The 13,414-nt window shown below is 40.8% G+C and overlaps 1 protein-coding gene across 1 annotated transcript in view; it reads left to right on the forward strand.

Annotated features, from left to right (window-relative positions):
* The first annotated feature begins 5,542 nt into the window (after positions 1–5,542).
* Positions 5,543–13,414, forward strand: part of LOC124645951 (neuroligin-4, X-linked-like) — an 87,231-nt gene continuing 79,359 nt past the window's right edge. The window contains exon 1 of the mRNA XM_047185939.1: positions 5,543–5,693. The gene's annotated coding sequence lies outside the window, so the exon portion shown is untranslated. The remainder of the gene's footprint in view (positions 5,694–13,414) is intronic.

Raw genomic sequence — 13,414 nt, forward strand, 5'->3', positions numbered from 1 at the left:
GTCCGAAGCACGCTCGCACTCATGACACTGTACACTGATTACTTTAATATTCCAGCTCAAAGAAGTCTCATTTCCATCGTATATTAGAAAATAATGTTAAAATTAAATGTTTATTTCGAAACGCGGACTGTTTGGCTGACTAAGATTGATGAGTTCTACTACAAAATACTTTTTTTTAGCTATATTACATTTTTATATTGCTTTTGTTCTAGTCTGACATGATTGAATTAAACGTTCCCGAAATATATTTAGAGGATGATCTGTCTCATTTTACTCGGCTTTTTATAGCGAGTCTTAAATCCATCACATATCTAATTACTGTCTGATTGGCTTAGCAGGGATCTACAGCTCCATTAGAATATTTTTCCACAGTAATAAAGCCATCAATTATTATTAGTATAGCATACTAACAGGATATTAGGCAGGTAATCAGGCTGGGTTGTGGTGTAGCACGTCGCTCCACCGCACCGTTACCTATCAGTTAGTGCTCAGGGTAACTGCTTATGTGTCCGTAATGACGAGCGCGATGGCGCAGGATAATTGTTACGATAGGGTTCGGTTAGGCAGGTAATCAGGCTGGGTTGTGGTGTAGCACGTCGCTCCACCGCACCGTTACCTATCAGTTAGTGCTCAGGGTAACTGCTTATGTGTCCGTAATGACGAGCGCGATGGCGCAGGATAATTGTTACGATAGGGTTCGGCTCCGCACACATCTCTCTTACATAGTAGAGCCCTTACAGTAACACTAATATTTGTACCTTGACTGTCACCTTACCGGCAAAGCATATCAAATACTCAATAGCGGATAGTAAATATTCACTAGTAATGTTTACAACAAAAAAAACCTTAAATATTTAGTCAATTACACTTAAATAAATTATTTACATCGTCGAGTCGACTGGTGGCAATATTAATTAACGTGGCACTCCACCGATAACGCGGCCCGATATGGTCACAGTTAATTGCAGTATTGAATACATTTAGACAGTCCTAGGCAAACGAGCGTGATCACAAAGCTGTTCACAGTTTAGTTACTGTGACCGCTGCGCTGTGGTCGCGGCGCGTGAATTATTTACATGAGCTATGTTCTACATGTGTACACGTCCGCAGATACTCGCAGTGGTCACCCGCCCTTATACATGTGTTACTCGTGACTAATTATAATTATCTCTGTACCGATATGTGTGCTCATTCTTTACAACCCACAAAAATTGGAGCCAGGAACATCAGGCTTGAAATAAAATATATACCAGCTATAAATGTGGATTTACCAGTCAATTGGTGTTGTTATGCATAATTGTGCGTGATACATGTTATCCTCATCAATTTGCTCTGTGAAGTATTTTCCTCGTTTCATCTGCGGATTGTAAATATTGTAAGCGATTACAGCGTCCTTGTAAACATGGCGATAATGTCTGTTGTGCCACCTTGTCGGTGTTAATGTAATTGTGTCGAGTAGTGACAGCGACGCGCGCCCCTAATGCCGTTACCATCGACCTGCTGCTTCTCGTTTGTTACAAATATTTTACAAATATACTCAATAAACCGGCCAAGTGCGAGTCGGACTCGCGCACCGAGGGTTCCGTACAAATCCCAGTTTCAGGTATTTTCGAAACTGCCTGACGACTTGTAACTGTCGAATTGTAACAACGACTGCTAGAGTGTAGGATTCGGGGCTGCTGGCTTTACGTTTCTAGAGCCTTGACAAAAGTGTAATTCTGTCCTTTTCGTTGTTTTATAAAGTCGGCTTTATTTTATTTTGTAGCATTTTACAAACAAATCCAACTTCAAACATATAAAAAAGCAACAAGAAAACAAAAGCAAGAAAGAAATTAAAAAGATGATTGGTGCATCGGTCTAAAAGTCGGTGTCTAGAGAATGCATCTATATTTATTTAACCACCGAGATCTAGACCGACGCATATAAACAGTTTTCTTGTTGTTTTTAGAAGTTGTTTTTTTTTTTGTAAAAAGTTTTTATTTTTAACTTTTGTGAAAGTTCTCGTCAATACGAATAATATAAGCCCAAACACGACGTTACTAAAACATACCGTTGAGGAGTTCTCTCGACTTTCTCACGTCTCCATCATCAGGTAAGCTCTAAACCTTCACTGTTTGATAGTATCACCAGACATACATCTGAGAATCAAGTTTTAATCCTATGCATGCCTACAATTTCTGGTAGTTGCCCTCGATTTCTCAGGATTTCCATCATCAGATCCTGACCTGATGACAATGAAAATAAACGGCGAGTATACTCTTTTACTAAAAAAAAATGTTTTCTCAAATCCGTCAAACTTGGTCGTTTAAATTCCCCATTGAGATGAGGAAAATATTTGATTTGATTTGATAATATTTTAATATTTTATGTAACTTCAAATTTATCATTTTCGCAATTTTTCCTTTATCTGTACTATATAACGGTGCTTCTTGCCGAATTTCAAGATTCTGAGTTCACGGGAAGTACCTTGTAGGTTTTGATTCCCTAGCGTGTGACGGAAATTCGTCTAAGGTGTCGGTATAAGTACTGTATCTTTTGATCGCGTTAACTTAGAAGTTTGATTTTTTCACTGCCTGAAGGGACAATAGACCTAGGTATTTGGTATAAATTTCAATTTGATACCTTTATTCGTTTGTGAGAAATAAGGTAGTAAGTTTCATTTTATTAAAATATTTTTTTTTTACATTATAAAACTAAAAAAATGAGATTTTCGTAATTTTTCCTATATTTGCATTATATGACAATGCTTCATGCCAAATTTCAAGACTCTGAGTTTACGGGAAGTATCCTGGAGGTTTTGATTCCTTTGCGAGTATCGAAAATTTGTTGAAAACATCGACATAATCGGCTGTATCTTTTGATTGGCTTGGCTTAGAAGTTTGATATTTTCACAGCTTAAAGGGACAATAGACCTGAGTATTTCATGAATTTCAGCTTGATTCGTCCACGCGTTCTTGAGATAAAGGGTCTTGACAGACAGACAGACAGACAGACAGACAGACAGACAGACAGACAGACAGACGGACAACAAAGTGATCCTATAAGGGTTCCGTTTTTTTCCTTTTGAGGTACGGAACCTTCACTCAACCTTTTTTCATTTTCATTGTCTTCAACCTAAACTCGTGTACCCTCCAGCGATCCTGCAATGTTAGGACCTGCCATTCGGTGCATAATATAGCTAAGCCGTAGTCGGTACGTGCGGCTTAAGCGGAGCCGTCGCGTCGCTCGGCCGCAAACGTGTCGCCCAGCCGATATTAATTTACGAGCGCGATAAGCGACGCCCGCCGTTCTGAACTCGCCCCAATATTAATCATATTCGGATGACTTAGACTGCCACTTGAATCGGGGTTTGCTTTTTGCCTAAGACCTTAATTTATTGACTTTTGCGATGTACTTAGGTACTTACCTACCAGCCATGTTGGCTGGATTACCCACAATTTTTTCCAGCTAGGGATATAAGTAGCTGGCAGCTATTTATTTAGTATTTCAACATAAAAGCGACCCGCTATAAATCGTTACTCTGATCAAAAGTTAATTTTTTGTTATGTAATAGGAGTTATTCCTGTCTATCCTAAGCCAATCAGACTGCGGCATGTTAGCCTAGTCCGTTCGGTAAATAAGCCAAATGTACGCTCCAGAACGCGGGGCGACCGACACGACTGACACGACCGACACGACCGGACGGCTGCACGCGGCGGTTGCATTTTACTGTTATAGCGGTGCCACCGGGAATACTACATAATTTGCACGGACGCGCACACTTGTGCGGATTTGCGGAATATTTTGCTTTCTATTATAATCATAGTCATAAAATAAACATGGCCTTAAAATTTATATAAATAAAGTGACCCTTGGCCTGGCCTTTGGCCACAGCAAAACGAGTATAGCCTACCTGAATAGCGTGAACAAATGTAAAGTGTAGTCAACACTGAGTCAGCAGTGCTCGGCGCGCGCTGGAGGGCTCCGCGCGACACTATCGCGGCGCGACACTGTTGATTTAGGCGCGTTTGTGCCGCACCTGATACATCGCCCTAAACACATCAATTGTGTTCGCCACTTTATGAGCCACCCAGCCCGCCCAGTGTGCCCAGTCCGCCTGACCGGTGCTACACGCGACCAATGAGGACGGAGGCACATTATGTATCAACATATTGTACATTGTCCTGTTATCTAGTGAAATGTTTTGTAACCCTGTCGTCGAGCCCACGCTGCTGTTTCGACAGAAACATTTTCCTCATTTCAATCGAAGTGGCTGTGCTCTTATTTTAAAACGCAACCCATGTAATCTAGAGGAAGGGTTAGAGAAAATGGCGAATCTCTCTCAAATAATAAACAAACAAGTGTGGACAACCGGAGCGCGCATACACGCGCAGTGTGCACGCGGGGCCGGTGCGCGTGGCGGACAGCATTAGGGCTGGCCCGCGCCGCCCGTGTTGCTTTATAATTTATTGTCAACAGCGCGAGCTGCCAGCCCTGCCAGATGCAAGCGATAGACGCCTTTCCTTTCCTACTGTCAAATGGAAAATTTGAATAAAAGAAAATTATTCTAAAACACCTAGTTCGAACGCGGAAGCTGCAAACTTCTTTTGATGTCGGACAAAGGACAGTAATGCCATCGTGCAATTCGCAATTCAAATGGCGCAGCTCACGAACTTATCTAATGCGATCCATTGCAAGAGCAATTCCTTTCAGAAAACGAGTAATAACTCCAACTCGATGAGATTGACTTTAAAGAGCAATTGGCGGCACGTAACAGCGGCACGGCGTGCGTGCGGCAGCGGTGCGGCGCGGCGGCACATCAGTTACTATAGTTCGGCCATTCAGAGAATGCGTTCCTGACACGTCGCGATTGAACTGACGACGTAACTTTGCAATGGCGTTGCAGTTACGATAAAAATATTTTTGCTGGTTGTTTACCGTTTTAACAATTGAGGAGCATTAAAACAACATTATTATATCAATAATCAATGAATGTTATTACGTCGTCAGTTCAATCGCGACGTGTCAGGAACGCATTCTCTGAATGGCCGAACTATACAATGAGTTAGCAAAGAATAATAAAACACTTTAAAGGTGAAAGTTTGCCGGCTAACGAGTTTCCTCTTGCCATTACCGCGGTCCTACCTGCCTCCTGCCTCTTTCGCTGAATAAATTGTGCTGCAAGTAGATACGTACCTATAGCTACTCATTTCACTAACTCCTTGCACTGTTATTCTTTCTACTTATATAGGTATTTGGAATCCAAAAGCTTTCATGAAAAAATACCATTTAACCATTCTTAACATTCTACGAACGCAAAAGCACTCTACATTTGGTCAATCACAGGTTCACTGATTAGGCACCTATCTACATAGAGTTGCATCGAGAGTTGAGATGAACATTTGGCATGCTAATGTATTCCGTTACACATCGCGAGCTAATCCTTGACGAATGCTAAATACATTAACTCGTGGCCGTGTTCAGGAGCCGGGAGAAAAACCGTGTGGGCCGGCGGGGCGGGCCGCGCGGGCGTGCCTCGCGGCAGTCGCGCGGCACTCGCCGCACCGCACGCACGCCGCCGCGCTCCCGCCGCTCCGACCGCGCGCCGTGATCGAGCACCTGTGACGTGATAGTGTTATGGTGAATGTTTGCGGAATGCTAGTGTCAAGTGAATAATAGATCGAGGCTACCTCGGAGAGCCGGCACCGCGCGAGGTGGGTCACATGTATTATTTAGGAAATCGCTCTGCTGTCACCGTTCTGCGAGTTATTAAGACAGGCTGCGACGAGTCGCGTGAATGTTTAATGTTAAGTTTATCTGCGAGTGGGACCGGGCGGCGGGGCTAGTGTATCTCCGTCAGAGGGGCAGCGATGCGTGCTGTCCGCAGGAGATAAGTGCGGCTATGTGTCCCCTCACGTCCATCACAGGCTCGCAACAGTCGGACCCGCTTGTAATCGCTTTTCAGTAAAACTTGCACTCTACTTCTTTATTTGACCAACGTACTTTTGCTCAGAGGAGAGATGCCTGAGTTCAGAAACAGTAATCATGACTTAACATCTAATTTATTTCGCACAGTATGCACAGTTTCGGAAACTAAAGTGTAAGCTCGTAACCACGGACGAGTCAAAAAGCTCTTAATTCATTAATTTACTGCGTGATCTTAATTTTTCAGTAAACACGTAAGTTCTTGATGGGAAACAGATTAGAGCATTAGCTTCAATAAATTTATTGTAACTACCTATGAGGAGTGAATTTGAGTAATTGAAAATTGTTGTAGAGTAGGTACCGAAAAATTTGGAAAATTGATTTTAGCTGTAAAAAATATATGTAATTTAGCGGTAGGAAGATTAGTTAGTGAAGTACCTGCTGGAACCGATGTAGCACAACACTGTGAGCCACACAGTCTTAAAATATTTGGCATTTGCCCAGAATGAGGGTAGTTACGTTTTTGCTTACTAAGCGCTACGCCTTCTACGTCTTACATAAACGGCAGTAAAGGATACGACCTATTTAATAGGTCGGACGCGACTCCGCGCAGTCGGTATATTGCCAGCAATTACACCGTTCTCCGACTACAGTCTCTGCTTACCCGCTTCCCAATTAACATTGGGATTAATGACGGCGAATCAGAGCAAGTAATTAATGCCAAGCCCATGTTAATTGTTATTAATTATTGTCGCACGGCATTGTTCATAGTTCATATCGGATAATAGCTTGTTGTGTAATATTAACGTCATCGCCAGCAACCACTAATGGTTGTTTGGCTCTTGATAACGTTTCACATATCATACGTGTCAGATAAGTAAGTGGAGACCGAACATTAACGACTTTAATTAGGAATGAAGAACTTGCACAGTTACCTACAGACGACAACTAATTGTTGAAGCCAACGAGCCGGTTAAACTGTCGTTAGTGCTCCGCTCAGCCGGCCGCTGCTGACATGCAGCTTCAATTACACAGCTTACGAGATCTAGCTCTAGTGCCTAAACTTTTGAGAAAATAATGCATTCACTGAGAACCACAATTGAAAGCATATTTATATTGGGATGATACTTTGAATATTCTAAATAGCAAACAACGAGCTTAACCAAGCTTTAGATATTGATTCTACAATTCCATGGGTTTACCTCGATGGACTTACAAAACTAAAGATAGCTAATAAATGTTATTGCTGAGTACTTAGGAGAGCAGAAACTTAGTAGATAGTGGAGGTCACGGAGGCAGTCGCCATCCACCAGCAGAAGGCAAGATTTGATGTTCGCAGTGATGGCACTAAACTAACTTTATGTTGTCAATAAAACTGCCGAGAGATTTCAGGCGGTGCGAGAGAAGTGCACTTACCGACACCCTTGCTAAGGAGTTTAGCTCACGGCTTCTTCTAAACTACACATTGTTGTAGGAATAGAAAATTAAGATTAACATTACCTGACGTACACACTAATGGGCCAATATGCTTAAAGTGGCAAAATTACAGTATATAATTTTTGACTGCCTGGCAATAATATTTGGCAGTCGTGTCCAGCAGTGGCTACTGTGGCTAGTGGCTCAGTAGTGCGATGGACATGCAATTTGTCGCATCATTGCATCGCAGTCTTACTCACATGACGCTGCGAGTCACGTACCGCAATTTCGCATCGGATTTAAAGATGGCCGCAAACGTGATGGCTTGTGTATCGCACGACACGACCCACTTCACAAGCTTTGATTTAACTCGTCAACGTTAGCACATTGTGCCAAAACTTTACTAGCTACCCAAATATACACAGTATTATAGTTGGCGTTGTTGTGAATACTGGGTCCACTGGGACCTACTTTTTATGTAAATAAAATCATTGTATCACTGTTTTCACGCTTTTTATTTCTACGCAGCAAGTTAATATTTGAACAGATTCTGAGCGCTGAGTAACATTGCTGGAAAACATTGCTTCTAAAGTCATTTCGTGTGCTCATGCCTTTTCCCACAGAGGTCGTCACTAACATTCATTTAATCTTTTTGCTTTTTTCATATTCAGATATAATATAATATACGACATGAGCAGTCTTATGTGTTTTATGAAATGTGTTTGAATCAATTTCTGTACTCACTGCTCCTTTAGTGTCTGCTATTATCAGAGATTTTATGTATGTGTATTTATATTCTTGTATATTATAGCTATTTACGGTATAGCTGAATTTCATACACACATAATCATACGCTTCGTAACTAAAAACTATTCGGTAATGAAGCTATAAGGCAGTAAGCCAGCGGCGGGTGTTTGCGTATGATAAACTTGTGCGCTAATGCCGTGTAGTGTGTACTGCCATAATATTATCTCGTAATTACCACACTCTTGTTGCTTTACCTCTGTTGTGTTAGGCTCTAGAGCACGCCCTTGTTAAACTCATACTTATTAATAGCCGTTTTCCCGCGGTTTCACCAGCGTCCCATGGAAACTACTGCCTGTAGCGGGATTCAATATGCCCAACGTTACTCGAGAAGAGTGTAGGTTTCCTACAGGGTAAAAATTTAAAAAGTCGGTCTAGTCGTTTTTGAGTTTATCCATTACAATAGAAAAAAAAACTAATAAAAATATTTTTACTATTTTACTTTTTTTAAACAACGTAGGTAAAGTAGTTACCTACTGCTTATTTACTTACTTAGCGAGCATAATTTCAAAGACGTATTTTAAAACGATTAATTGGACGCGGCTCGTGGCACGATATTAAAGCTGAAAGCCAGACGTATTCACCCGGGCTCCAGGGCTCCACGCGCCTTTGTCCCTCGCCCCATTCACTAGCTTCCATTCAAACTTAACGCAATAAACTTTTCATGAAAAACGAATAAAAATATTCAATTATAACTCACTTAAATACTTATACAACATTTTATTTTCATCAAATGTATGTATTTCAAGCAATCTAAGCTTGGAAGCAACATGTCAATCTGTTGTAGTCGCACTGGGATCAGAATTTTAAATCTAAAGCCATTTTGGTTTTGAAATAAACTTGTATAGAAAAAGATCAATATTATCAAAGTAATAAAACTTGAGTAAACTTGGAAGGAATTTTGAAAGGTAATCTGACATCGTAATTAGTATCCGAAGCCTGAGAGCTGACGGGTACGATAATACTTTACTTTAAGTTTATGATAAAAATGATGACTGCGTCTGTAGTACACGAGAAACGTTTCAACCAGCGAGCGCGCCAGTACCAACGCGTACCGGCTACGCAGATATACTGTCACATCTACACTGGAGAGTATTCAGGTGGAAATTATAATGGCTTCTATTATCAGCCAGTTATATTTTGCTGTTGGCATAGGCCACGTGGTTTATCTGTAGGTTTCATGTCCAATAAGATCTGCGAAATACCAAAACAAGAAACCACAGCGCATAGTATCCACGTATCTTTGTACCACTAATAGAGTGGAACTGGTGTCCGCAAGGTTCGGCGTACACAAACGCACGGTTTGCGGCATTCCTTATTCAGCGAGCTGATTGACTCGCGCGGGTCGCACTCCCGACTCACATAGTGAGCGAGTGTGCGCACAGCTTTCAACCAGCATTAATTTGTTTCACATTCGCTTACAAAAGTTGATAGTGTTACACTAGTGTGGGTTACATACACGCTATTGAAGTGTAATTTACTCATCAATATTTCTACAGGAAAATCTGCATTAGCACGCCATCTATTGAACTTGGCTAATTTCCAAGTGAAAGAGGTATAAAGATGCTAAAGTAATAAGCACTTTAAAGTCATAATTCAATAAGATTTATAAAACTTTCAAAAGTAGGTAAAATTAACGATTTGGAATTTCACGAGTAATTTTATGTGCAAAGTTTGTATTACCCGCAGGACTAGTGGTCGCGAGGAAATTGCACTAAGGATTTATTGAACGCCGAGTGCTGAAATAAATAGCTTCAGATCGAAGCTATCTGTGCAGATAAGTGCTCAATTAACGACCAAAACCCACTAAATGGATTAACTACCAACGTTAAATATAATAGTGCGGCGGAATAATGAAAAATATCGCTCGCCATTCATATTATTTGTTCTGACAAATTGGAATTGTCAGCTTATGATATGAACTGGTCGACCGTTCATTATTAGCTGCGCGAGTTTCAATGATCATATAATTTGCCCACAAACATGTTTGTAGAAAAAAGTAATAAACAACATTCACATCCAATTGATCAACAGTTTTCCTTAAGCACCAGATTACCGTGAATACGGTGTGTAACATGCATCATGATCCCAGTGTTGCGATGATAACCCGAGCAGTTGCCGACGCGCTACTACATGACGACGCAACAACTCACTCTAATAAAGTAACAAGACGAATGATGGAAATGAGAAATACGAGAAAAACTAAAGTGAATCGACCATTCCTCGCTAACAATATTACTTAGGAGAAAAACTGGAATTTTCTAGAACACCGCCCTTGATGCAAAAGGTCAATTTAGAAAAAGTGAAGAACGCTTAATCACAAAGCAAGCTGTAGTCAGGAGCGCCTTTATTTGACGAACGAATAAAGGCGAGTTCAGACCTGCGACATTATTACCACTCCTACTTACAATGAACAGAAAAATGCGTTCAACATAATGCAATGAGAGTCCTTTTCTTTGTAATAGTTTATGAAACGGTCTGACTTTCACGTAGCTGTACCTACACGTTTCGGGCGTAAACCTGCTGACATTTCGTTAAAAATTCACTCACACTCGGCAGGCTTTATTGATATTTTCACTATCTGAGCTTTATGTTACCTTAGTAGTTTTTAAAGAGCATATCTAACGCAAAATACAATGCATTTGAGATATTGACATTATACCAAGCGAGTTTTAAGCAGTACCTTTTGTAAAGTAGCGATTTTTAGGGAGAAAATCAGCCCGTATGACTTATACGTATTATCCCAAAGCTTTACAATTTGGCATGAAATTACATAAATGATATGTTTACACTTGAAAGTTACTAAGTACTTAGTATTTCCAAAAGATTTCATATATAGCGTAAACGTTGGCTACACGACGAGTTTGAAGCCACTCCTAACTTGTAGTTAAGAACACTTAAGTTTAAAGAAAACAGCGAAGTTGTAGTGCGCGACAGTTTAAATTAAAAACGTGTCAGTAACGCGCGCAATTTGAGCCAAGCTCTAACTTTCACTAACTAGTTCAGCTAACTACACTAATTATTATTTTAATGAACATTACGCCACGCTCGTCTCTACGTCACACACACACACGTGAGCATTGTGTCTGTGTGCGCGATCCGCGACTTGACAACACAAACCTCTGCTAGGTACTTGACGTTTTGTCAAATACAATGTGATACGAGTGGGTCGACTCCAATATTCTATTTTGTACGTACATGATTTGACGATGAACGTAACGACCTTAAATACATTTGTGAAATAAAACCGCCACGATCCACACAACTGTAATAACAGCAGAAAGACGATTAAGTGAAGCGTCGGAAGCAATGAATATCTTAGTTTATCTTTTATCTAACAGCCCTATTTAATTAACGTGAAATCGTTTTAGGAAGACACTGCTGCTTTAATGGCCTGCTTAAATAATCGCATAATGTTGCCATTTGAATAACTCATAAAAACTTCGTAGAATTAGGAACATTTCGCAATTAGATTGATTTTTGACGGGAGTAGGGGAATCTACTTTCATACTCTTTGTATGTACCTAGGCCAATAGACTCGCTTTCCATATTCACAAATTAAAGTCAATAAGTCACTAATGCTAATTAAATGAAGTCAGTCACTTATCGCCATCGAGGTAAATACAGAACACATATCAAAATGAAATGTAAAGTAAGCGCTACTTTCGTAGTGGTTTGTATATTTTTCTATTAATTATAATAAAAAATATATAGATTTCTAAGAAACTGGCCTGGGTATAACGGTTTACTCCTTACTGTTTTATCACAACTGGCAAGGTAAATTAGTCCTGCTGTTTGTTGCCAAAACTATCAGCTTGGAAGATACGTATATCATTACTTTGTCAAACATACGAGACATAATATTAACTGGAACATGGAATTTATTTATTCGTAGCAAATCGTAGTTCCTGAGTAACGTAGTTGACGGTATTCGTGAGATCGACGGTATATTGCTTCCTGCGCCAATATCTTCCAATAACGGCCAACTTGGAATATTTGCAACTCGTCAAACGACAGACAGCCCCAAATTCAAATATCTTCCTCACAGAGTAGGTTTTATTGCAATGGGGTGTCGGCTGCACTCGAGTGGTTCCTTACAGCGGTGAATTATTCGCATCACGCGGCAGATATGACGGCTCGCCGGCTGTAGCGCGTCCCACGCGCGGCGAGATCCCGGCGATACCGCGGCTATAAACTCGCTTTATGCGCACAATAAAACGCGATGGGCGTTCCACCGGCCGCAGCGCGCTCCGCGGCTCCGCGCGGTCCCGCGGGACGCTCTTGTTTTATGCTCTATTGTGATATTAGTGGGCGGAGTGTGCCAAGTTTAGTATTCACGAGGTGCTCCAGCTAGATACTCAAGTTTGGGCATTATGCAAACTTTAATATTGCTTACCTTGTGTGAATAATACAAGAGTTCATGTGTGCACAGCTTCACGGTGACGTGCTACCTAATATGTTATCAATATTACACTCGTTGTGGGAACTTTTAGGAAAACGGTTAACGTAACTTGTCTGAGGCTTACCAAAAATTCTGTGTTAAACTTATTCAATGCGGTACATGTGTGACTTTGTATTTTATAATAATTTCTGGCAAAACACGTGTTGTTTCAGCGAAATGCTTGTTGTATATCTGTTGTCAGATTGAGTATTGTATGACATCGCGCACTAACGCCAGTGTCAAATGATCTAATTGTGCAGTTTCATACAATTTCCCGTTTTCAATTTGTTTGCAATCTGCATGTATAGTGGGCGCGCAAGCCCGCGTTTCCATTAGACTAGTGTTGACCTGGTGCCTCCTGGCCAATTTGTGCAACAATAGCAAGCACTAGTGCTGCACTGACCACTATATTCCAATTGTGTACTCGTAACATCAACTAGGTATAACTGTTATCAGTTAACGTGTGATTCAAATTAACATTTTTGTCATTGACAGGGTAAGTAGTCAAAACTACGAAAACTTATGCGGTTTGAGCAACTACTGAAACATGATCTTGTTAATTCGTGTGATACTACTGACTTATGTTTTCTTAAAATAATTGCATCAATTGAGCTTGCATAACATTCCGGATATAACATGATCTCATATAACGTTGAAGCGATTGTGTGAGTAAAGTAATTAGGAACATTTCCCGATAAGGCCGGTTATCGAGAGGCAGGTGTCTCTGCAGTTGTGTAACGTATTGCGGTAATGAGCTTCTGAGGTCGCGCCGACACCCAGCACGAGCTGCCAACTTTACCACTGTCAAGATATAGGTACTGAATGCTACTTGCCCAGAGCTACAGGCTT

Source organism: Helicoverpa zea, chromosome 3 (assembly GCF_022581195.2).
Source record: "Helicoverpa zea isolate HzStark_Cry1AcR chromosome 3, ilHelZeax1.1, whole genome shotgun sequence".
NCBI classification, from domain to species: Eukaryota; Metazoa; Arthropoda; class Insecta; order Lepidoptera; family Noctuidae; genus Helicoverpa; species Helicoverpa zea.